The sequence below is a fragment of the Actinia tenebrosa genome, unplaced genomic scaffold, assembly GCF_029948245.1.
Source record: "Actinia tenebrosa isolate PJP-AT-01 unplaced genomic scaffold, QUT_ActTen_1.0 PGA_scaffold11__36_contigs__length_13525064, whole genome shotgun sequence".
NCBI lineage: Eukaryota > Metazoa > Cnidaria > Anthozoa > Actiniaria > Actiniidae > Actinia > Actinia tenebrosa.
This window is the reverse complement of record NW_028292571.1, coordinates 136,440-147,363: the sequence shown is the minus strand read 5'-3', so window position 1 is coordinate 147,363 and position 10,924 is coordinate 136,440. Positions and strand designations below refer to the sequence as shown.

At 35.8% G+C, this 10,924-nt stretch overlaps 1 protein-coding gene across 1 annotated transcript in view; it reads right to left on the bottom strand.

Annotated features, from left to right (window-relative positions):
• Positions 1 to 4,839, bottom strand: part of LOC116292224 (kalirin) — a 207,233-nt gene extending 202,394 nt beyond the window's left edge. Inside the window, exon 1 of the mRNA XM_031699495.2 lies at positions 4,719 to 4,839. The gene's annotated coding sequence lies outside the window, so the exon portion shown is untranslated. The remainder of the gene's footprint in view (positions 1 to 4,718) is intronic.
• Positions 4,840 to 10,924: the final 6,085 nt, after the last annotated feature.

The following is a 10,924-nucleotide window of genomic DNA, read 5'->3' as shown; positions in this document are numbered from 1 at the left end:
ACGCACTACCACTACATTTAATATTCTATGCACACAACGCTCAACTCACATGTTGATTTTTATGGAGGGAGGAAACCGGAGAACCCGGAAAAAACCCTCGTAGCATAGGAGAGAACAACACATCAAACAAACTCCATTCACATGTGGCGACCGCAGGGCTCGAACCAGCGACCCGACCCGTTGGACTCACAGCGGTGAAAGACGACGCTTTAGCCGCGAACGCCACCCATGCTACCCAGTGACTCGTAGTGACTCGATTTCTTTCTCGTTCTTCCCATAGAGCTTCATATCATCCATGTATAACAAATGATTCAGTACATTACCATTGTTCAACTTGTAGCCTTTCCTTGCCTCCTGGTCTGAGACATATGATGAATAGTAACGGTGACATCGAGTCTCCCTGGAATATTCCACGCTTTATCTCACAATGACCACATGATTCTCCGTCTAACTTTAAATCAGTCCTCCACTGCGACATTGCTTTCTTCATGAATCCTACGATCGATGGCTAAGCCTTGATGTTTTCAAGGGAGGCGATTATCCAGCTATGAGGTACAGATGCCTTTTTGTAGTCTACCCACACCATTTCCAAGTTCTTGTGCCTTCTCTTTGCACTTCGCAGAACTGCCTTGTCGATGAGGAGTTGGTCTTTTGTTCCTCTCGATCCACGACTACAGCCTTTCTGTTCAAATGGTATCAATTCGTTTTCCTCTAGATGGGTATAGAAGCTTTCTGATATGATGGACGTCATCAGCTTCCATAATGTTGGTAGACAAGTAATAGGTCTATAGTTACTTGGAGTAGGTCCCTTCTTCTCATCTTTCATGATCAGTGTTGTTCTTCCTTCTGTCATCCATGCTGGGATCCAGTTCTCTGTTTCAAACACTTGCTGTAGCTGCACCGCTATTCGTTCATGTAGACAGTGTAGATGTTTCAACCAATATCCATGTATTTCATCTTTTCCAGGTGCTTTCCAATTTTTGATCTTTTTGGCCGCCTTCTGTACCTTTTCTTTCGTAAACACCAGTTCTGTTTGTTCTTCAATGTCCTCCTGGTCTTTCTTTACGTCGTTTAACCATTGTGCATTGGGATTGTGCTTTTTTTCTTGGGCCCATAAGTCATTCCAGAATCTTCGTACATCTTCTTTGTTTGGCTTCACAGCGTTTCCTTTACTATTTACCTTCGCAGTGTTGAAATCTTTGTATAGATCTTTTTGGTTGGTTACAAACAATTTATTCTGTTGATGGTGTTTAATTCTGCTTTCATAATCTTTAGTTAATGCAACAACAAAGGAGCAACTGATATGTTTGAATATTATTATTGTGGGGAAAAAACTTTTTTTGTTTAATATGCTTGGACTTTAATACTGCGGTAAATCCTTCCGTACACAACACAAATTAATTGCTTGGGCTGCCTGTGGATAGAGGCCTCCAAGGGATTTTATATTCCAAATAAAAGCAAAATTTAATTTTCAAACTAAACCACCTCCAGAATATCTCCAGAACCATATATTCAGGCTTTACGGACGACTTCTCGGATAAAAACTTAATAACAACAGTTAAACTGAACCGCTCTCGTTGATAAACTTATGTTTCTATGACTGATCAGACCTTCTCGAACGATACAGTGGAACCCCGTGGCCGGGGTGGCCGTATTAAGCGGGCTGTCAAAAATATGTTAAAAACGTGTTTTATCAATCAGTACGAAACTACTAAACAATTGAAGTGCAATAATGCATATTGTATTTTTAAATAATGTTTCTAAAACTTCTGATGCTATTGGAGCTCAGTTATAACTCAACTTTAGTAGTGCTTTAAAACTTTAAATTATACAGTAGTACAGAACTGTAGATATAACAGTAGAACAGAGAAAACTGAGTACAGTAACAACTACTTTTTAAAATAGGTAGTGACTTTGCTCTGTACAGACGAATGAAGCTTCCTTTGAAGCCATACTGACTCGAGGCTGGACATCACCCCAGACAGGCTATCGGCATGGCTTGTTTTAATACTGTACCGCCATAAAATAAATGCGGACATACTTTAGCGCATCGCGCTGTACGTGTTTCTCTGTTTGAAGTTATTGTTGTGTTGATTCTGATTCTACAAAAAGCATTTCTGTAGAATCACAGATTTTGCAGCAACAACTTTACAGTATTTACATTAAGATCTAAACTGTAACCTATTTGTCCTGGCCGTAATACGGGGTTAAAAAGTATGGAAGTTTGTCAATCGGGCCACAAAAAAGTGGCCGTTGGCCGTATTAACGGGTGGCCGTATTAAGCGGGTACATTTTACAGTAAATGTATGGGCATTTCGTCGGGACCCAAAAGAGCTGACCGCAATAACGGGGTGGCCGTATTAAGCTGGTGGCCGTAAGGCGGGGTTCCACTGTATTGTAAGATCAAGGATGAACCATAAGGTAGATCATAAGAATCATGCCCATACAAGAAACATTCCATAGAAATGGAACCCTCACGTAGATGGCATTATGAGCAAAGCTTCAAAGAGACTCTTTTTTCTAGTGCAATTAAGGCTTGCTAATATTCCTGCAGAAGATTTAATTTCTTTTTATGTTTCTTGTATTCAATCAGTTCTTTTGTATGCTTGCCAAGTATTCCATTTCAGTTTACCTGAGTATCTTAGTTTATCTTTGGAACGTATCCAAAAGCGCGCAATGCGTATTATTTATGGCTATGATCTCTCCTACGAACAATCTCTTTCTCTTGCTAAATTAACAACTTTAAAACAACGTAGATCTAAACTATGTGCCTCCTTTTTCAAGAAAATAGTCTCTGACCCTAGTTGTAGTTTGTATAAGTTATTGCCTCTTAATGCAAGCAGTTCCACCATTTGCCTTCGGCGTAAAAGGGAGTTCTGTCTTCCACTTTGCAAAACAAATCGTTTCAAGAATTGCTTTATAAATGCCAGTATTAGCCATTTCACAAGTTGAATTGTTCGACCTAGCCCTTTATATTTTGATATGAATTTATAATTATGGATTAACTAATCCTTTTTCACTGTCATATATCATAGTATATTATCTGTAGGCTGTTGGTGAGGTGTAGGGTTTCTCAGACGCACGTCCCGGCAGGCTTGGAGAGAAGCTTGCTGTTAGTTTTTTCTGGGCTTTTCGGAGTATGGGCGCGTTTGAGGAGCAAATCACTTCTTTTAAAATCTTTAATTAAAATTTGCTATTATAATTCATCATTATTGAAATAGTTTCTATTATTTCTATTATTTTTATTATTATAGATCATTGTAAATCTTAGCAATTCAGTTTTTCAGCTGCAAGTGAGGTGTTTAATAAATCTATCTTTGTCTTCATTTTTTTAACACGTTGTCACCACGTGGTTATACAGTGGAATTGCGTGACCTCTTCCCGTACAACATATGTAAAACATCAAATTACACATTTCCGGCACTACCGGCATTTCCATCAAAATACCAATCAATTTGCATAAACGATAATTATTCGTGACCGAAATTAAAGTAAAAAGCATAACACCGCATATAAAATTGGATAGACTTTGGTCGTTACAAATAGCAGAAATTACTCTACAATGATATAGAGTTCCTCATTTTTAAAAGAATATAATCGATCTGATACAAAATAAACCAGTGCGCATTATTATATTTTTCAGTTCAAACCGCACTTCAAGAGGCACTAATGTCTTTAAGAAATCATAAATAATCTTGACCACAACAACTCTTTAGCTTCACAGATATGAAATAGATTTCTTGTTTACTTGGGAGGTAGAGGTAGTAAATAAAGAATCATCCGGATCAGGGAATAAAACTTAATATAGTAACCAACCAGAGGCCAATGAGATGACTAAAACAAAAACCTGACTACATGCGAGTAAAGGCTTGTTGCTTCGAGTGCTATACTATAAAAAAAAGATGAAGAAAATTGTAAAAAAATTTAAAAACCATGATTAAAGATATTTTCTTCCAGAATGCAAGAAATAAAATTGTAAAGTTCCGTATAAGTTTACACGATTTGATCCCAACACAACTTTTGTGTCACGCTAGAGGAAACCAAAAATTTCGATATATTTTCTCACAAGGATCTAAAACGCAATCCATGGTTCACGTAACGCGATGTCGAAACTTAAATATGGTAAAAAAGCGACCAACGCATTACAATTAATATTACATAACAACAAGAACGAATCCAATACATACTATGTGATATTAGGTTTTGTTGAGGGTTTTCAATCAATTTTACGATGTCTTACTTTGAAACAAAGGAAATTACGGCGGTAGCGTTAGAAATCTTTCGTTAGTTTGTCGCAGTTTTCCTGTCTGGTTTACTGTAAATAATACTCAGAAAAATGCTTGGAAACTTTGAATTTCGATCTAGCGTTGAGTTTCAAATCAAATTCAATTCAAGACGAATATATTCGTATCCGGTGGAAAGCCAGTGGTCGGTTGTCTGCCAAAAGCGCTTGACCTGTGATAGTTTAGATTCTGAATGAATGCTATGACTGAACTTGGGAATCTAATACGACGTAACGTTTTAAATCTCAGATTCATTCTTAAACAAGTTGTCTTTTTATTTCACAATGAACGCGCCGAGATCGAGTTTACTCTGTTTCGATTTCATGAACTGAGCCCGGTCTGTCAAATTAGCACGAACGCAATCAGTTTCTTGCGAATATCATAATGAAATATCTACAAAAAAGAACTAAACATCTCGCGTAGTTAGACACTAACCTTTGATAGTCACCAAGAATTGTCGACAACAAACATCAAACGAAAATTCCAGTGAGTCACTTCAATCGTCGAGATCTATAATCAGTTTCAGAGAAGACTTCTTTGAAATTCACGGCACCGTATAAAAACCTATATTGTAATCAGTCTATTCTTATTCAAACAATAACACAGGCACTTAGGGCGTCTTTGTTTTAATAGCAGTGACATTTTTCCATATTCCCATAAGATTTCAACGAGGAAGGGATACATAGAGGAGTATTGTATGAAAACCAATGAGCAGTCCCGTTCAAGACATATAGCGCGCGGAAAGAAAAATGATAAGCTGATTATCGACATGATTACTAACGCTACAGGACAATTTTGCTCAAATTTTAACAGACATGCTTTTACTGATTGGTATTCCAGTCAATGCTGGCTTTATTTTCACACTTGGAAAATTCCATACAAATGTAGCTTCCACAGAACAAACATATCACCTCTTTTTCCATAGCGTTGTTGATTTTAGTACGACTCCAGGCGTTAAATAGCCATGAATAATAGAGACCGTACAGACCAGATTTGATTAGTTTGCTAATCTATCTCTTAGAAAACAAATATCGTAAACATTAGCGGTATTTTTCTATGACGGAACCTTGCTTGACGTCACTAGCCGCTAATAAGATGTCTTTTATTCCAAACGGAAGGGTTTGGCTAAATTAATTGACGGTCATGGATCAAAGCAAAATGATTAACTCCTGCATTTCCATAGATAACTAACATAAGAAATCAATGTAATGAGAGACGAAAATACATTGGCTTAAAAGGGACAAAAAATGGTTTTAACACTCGAAAAAAAATTACTATGTCCCTCATAAGCCACCGTATAATCTGCACATGCAGTGTGAGTCTGTCTGGTTCACAAAGTGTGTTTCGTAAAGCTGGTCTTCATGCAAGACAACCATGTTCCATTTGCAGAAAACTTGAAGTTCACCATAAACTAAGATAGACCGAAACACAAGAGATTACTACAAAGAGAATGCCAAATCGACTAAGACAGCCTGATTACGTAAATAGTCAAACAAGATAAGCTGGACTGCCAGTATTAAAGTTCAGTGATTTCCCATTCTCGTACCCAAACCCTTCAAATAAAATTAAAAAATCGAAGGCTTAGAGTTTTTGTTGCGTGTTTTTGTTGCGTGTTTCTGCTGTTCGAGAGGGATGGGTATCCTGTAGTGAAAACGAGGAAGACTAAGGCGAGTGGGGGAGGGAAAGAAAGTCGATGCTCAGCTAACACAGGAAGCCCTGTATTGGAAAGAGAGAGAAGAGTAAAAAGAAAGAGAAGAGAGAAAAAAGCAAAGTGCACTGCAGATAATTGGTGGGATCAAGAACTAGAGAAAGTAGTGGAAAACGAAAGGGTCAAGATCATATGGAATTTTAAGAGCAAAGGTCCACTTATATCGAACATCGGCCGGTCACAGTCAAAATTTCGATTTTGCTCATTTTTGGTTTGCCGGAAGTTATTACCGAGTAAACAAACGTGGTTTAGTTAGTTTTTCAAAAAACCGCTAAAATTCTCAGAATCCGAGAAAAACTGTTGGCCTAGCGGCGACCTCAAAAGTATGCAAATTTTCAGTTGAATCAAAGAAGTCCAAAAACAGCTAAAGCATGCAGGATAGGAAAAAGATATGAAAACTATATGTTTATAAATTGATAGAAGAGATGTTTGAGGCTTGATTGGGTATAAAATAAAATAAATCACTATCATTTGAAAGTGAAAGGGCCTCCACAGGTACAAAAAACATCATCAGACTCTTGAAACTCATCTACATTCCTCAATTCTTTTAAACCATCATATACCACAACATACTTTTTTCTTCTATCGCTGCTCCACACTTTGAGTGGCTTCATGGCTTGTTTTATGGTATAGAGTCAATCAGTTATTATTAAAAGGAAAATTAATCAGTTTATTAAAATGCTATCATTTGCAAAAGTCAAAACATGTGAGTATATTAAAATAGCTGAAATGTATAATATGATCGTTTTATATATAGGTACAGTGACTGTATATTGTTTACATTTATTAGCATTGCTCTCTCAAAGTTGCTAAGTAGATCTCTTTCATGTGCGCTAAAAATGTCAAAAAATATCTTAGGGCTAGGGCAAACGTCGAACTTTCCATGCACCGAACTCATTAAAAATAATGAGGCGGCATTTTTTGATGTATTTAAGTTCGGTGCATGGAAAGCTATATCAAGCTATATTAAATTGGTCATGAACAGAGAAGAGAGATTTGGCACCATGAAACGTACGAGCTTTAAAACTATTAAATTCTTTTTAAATATTTGCTTTCAATAACTTTAAAGTCCTTTAAGTAAGTACTAATTTTGAAAAGTTTAATATCAAGAACCAATCCATCCATTGAAGTCAGCCATCTTGAAAGTGATAATTCGTTTCCAGGACTCCACCTATTAGGACTATTAGTTTCCAGGTCTCTTCTAAATGATTGAACTAATTCCGACCAAACCCCTGCCTAGTGCCCCACCATAATAACTACGATGGCCGAGGAGGGCCTTCCGATTTCGGATTTCCTATTTCTGATTTCCGACTTCTGATTTCCGATTTCCGACTTCTGATATCCGATTTCCGACTTCTGATATCCGGTTCTCGACTTCTGATATCCGATTTCCGACTTCTGATTTCCGATTTTCATTACAATTTTTTTATTACAATTTTTTTATAATTTTTTTTACAATTTATTTAATTTTTTATAATTTTTTCAAATAAATTTTTTAAAGTGTACAGGTGAGCAGCACAAATGAACAACTGATCTTTCCTTAGGTTTCGTAAACTTTTTTATTACTCCGACGCGTTTCCTCTGTAATTAAGCAACAGACTTCTTCAGTGAGTTTACAAATGAGTATTATTACAACAGTTTATATGGACTATTAACAGGAAATTACAAAACATACAAACATGTTGCAGCAGGAAAGCACGTAAAATAGGCTAGGCAATAGTGGAATTTCCTAATTATTGTTATTTTATACTGTTTGGGGCACATGGTTAGCGCCCGCCAAAGATCAAAGTTACAAACCTGTTTGCAAACCCAGTTCTTTTATATCACATGTGGACAACTGACTAGAACATTCAACCTCTACAAGAACTCGACAGAAAAACACGAAAAATAATGAACGAAAACCACTTCAAACATAACCACGAGTCCAATGCTATATTCTACCTCCCCTTTCACAAAGGAGGCAAAGGTATACAACAGATTAAAATGTTGTACAAAGTAACAAAGATAAAAACAGCTCACTACATAACAACCAGCACCGACCCACATGTCAAACTGCTAGCTACATTCCAGCAACACAAAGAAACCAAATCTTTAAGATCGATCGAAAAGGACGCTAAGAAATATACAAAACAACTAAAGTTCACTAAAGATGAAGATCTGCAGACACCATGGCACAAACAACCAATACCAGAACCTGTCGTAAAGACAAAAAAAGCAAAGATACTCTGGGACATTCCAATACATCTGATCTGAAGGTTACAACAAAGAACGGAGCTAACCAGCCGGACATAGTGATAAAGGACAAAGAAAAGAAGACCTGGTTGATCATTGAAGGAACTGTTTGTAATATAGGCATTATTGAAGAACGAACACTATTAAAACAACAGAAATATACCAAATTAAGATCAGGTCTAAAGAGCCTATATCCCGATTATAAAGTGATCCAAGTAAACATTGTCCTAGATTTTCTAGCGAGTTATAAGAAACAACTTCTACATGATATGGAAAGTGTAGGTATAGATGGTGGACAAAACTTGATAAGACAATGCCAAAAATGGATGATATGCAAAACTGCGAAATAGTTGAAGTGCTTATAAGCCATTGCACAATATTTTCAGAATTGATTCTTTAGATAGTGCATAGTTGATTGTGAAAATATTTCGTCATTTGAATGTCGGGTCTTTAAGATACGAGGGTTCATATTCCCAACATGTTAATGACTATGACGTAACATAAGGGATCATTTAATATACAACACTGCACTCGTTCTGGAATACAGTATTTTAAAAGCATCACCCTTTTACTCGTGACTCACGTAAAGGTTCTTACAAATTTGTTTTCAAAAAATGTCCAGCGTTCAATATTAAAAGTTGCCACAAAATAACTCAAATTCCTTATGTTACGTCATAGTCATTAACATATTGGAAATATAAACCTTCGTATCTCAAAGACTCAACATTCAAATGACGAATTATTTTCACAATCAACTATTCACTATTTAAAGAATCAATTCTGAAAATATTGCGTAAAGGCTTACAAGCACTTTAAGGCATTCTACACCTTTGAATAGACATTTGTTAGTGACACACTAAGGATATAGCCTAGAACTATAAAAGTTCCGCTTTATTCTTGTAAAGTATTACGCATACTGAACGTTTAAATAAACGAAGATAATAATAATAATCGTAATAATAATAATAATAATTTAATACAATAACAATATTAATTACATTTCTCACTAAGAAAAATACAATTGTACTTTGACGTATCTATATAGATATATACGACGTATTGATTATCTCTTCATATATCCTACAATAAATATAATATTATATTATATTATATAATAATGATAATGATAATAATTAAAAAACTTTATTAAAAATACTAAAAAAATAGTTGCTAAATAAATTTCAAGATTAAAATGAGCGCAGATAAACATCGGTATTATATTTACATACACATATAAAAAAGCAAATTGATAAATCCTATTTAATAAAAAATTGGGTTACGCGGGCGGTAGCGTTATCGAGGGAGAAGTCCACATTTTGAGTTTCAAGTGTTTTTCTAATAGATCGTGATCCTCTCAGGCAGAGCAGAGCAGAACGAACGAGTGCAAATGGCACTTTGGCTCTAACCCATGACGTGGTGTTTGCATAGCTCTCTCCCTTCTTAATCGATAAAAGCTATAATAATAATAATAAGAGGTTGGCGGTAGTACAGCTGAAACAATGATCCTCTTCAGTTATGGGCGTTCATTGATTACTACTTCTGTTTTCATAAACATGCTCAGTAAATCTAATAAGGTTCAAATACCGATCTCGTCCAAAGCGGTTTTTGCAGCTTCGACAATCAAGTTCCGAATATTCCCGAATGCTTGTAAAATTTATCGGATTTGGGTCGGCATCGGTCGTCGTTCTTTCGTCGGGACTTCGCGAAAATTTGAAGGAAGTGGAAAATGCTAAAAAGAGGTATAGAGTTCGCATGTTTTATAAAAATTGCATTAACCATGTTGCAAATTGGCTTTGGTTTTACACTGAGCACCATGAAGTAAAGTGTTGACACCGCTGTGTTTAAAACGGCTAAAGACTACGGCGACCAGCAATGGACCCTTCTTAAAATTGTCTTGAACTGCAAGGCTAGCGTGAATATACAAAAAAATGCCACAAATTCCGAGAAAAACTGCGTGATTTCTTTTATAATCAATTTCATGTTACCTCTCATCCAAGACACTTTTGAGAAGGGTCCATTGATTATCAAAAAATAGCAAACTGTATAACGTGAGGGGTATTACACGCACTGTTTGTCCAATCAAGATTCCGTTTACTCTTATAAATATATATAAAGTCTATTTGGAGGGCAAAATCGGATTGACAGACGACATCGTTTTCATGGTAGGTATTTTCATTGGTTGCTATTTGCGAAAGATTAAATGGACGATAACCAAAGTTTCTGTATATATTTCACTAGACCATTTATTGTTGTTTTTTAAAAAAAAACGAGAAAATGAAGTTAGTTACGGTATTAGAAGATACAAGGAAATCGTGAAATGTATAATTATTCAATTTCACTTTCTGACTTTAGTGGCCAATGGTCGTAAAAATGTCATTTTTTAGTCCTCATAGATTTTTTCATTAAATGCTTCAAAACAAAATGTTTAATATTTTCCTTTTAGTTTTTCTTGTCTTTGCAAAATAATGTATAATTTAGGTTTTCTGGGGGGAAAACGCCAAAAAGCGTAATTCCCTGTGATGATATCATAATTTTTTTTTGCTAGAGCGGGTTGTATTTATCGTGATCTCGAAAACCCCCTTCGTTTTTACTTTCCTGATTTGAAATTAGCTTAAAATTTAGGTTTAAGAAGTTGTGATTCGAAAATCTTGGATTCTTCAAAAATAATGGATTTTTCAATATAACAGTAGGCAATCAAGCA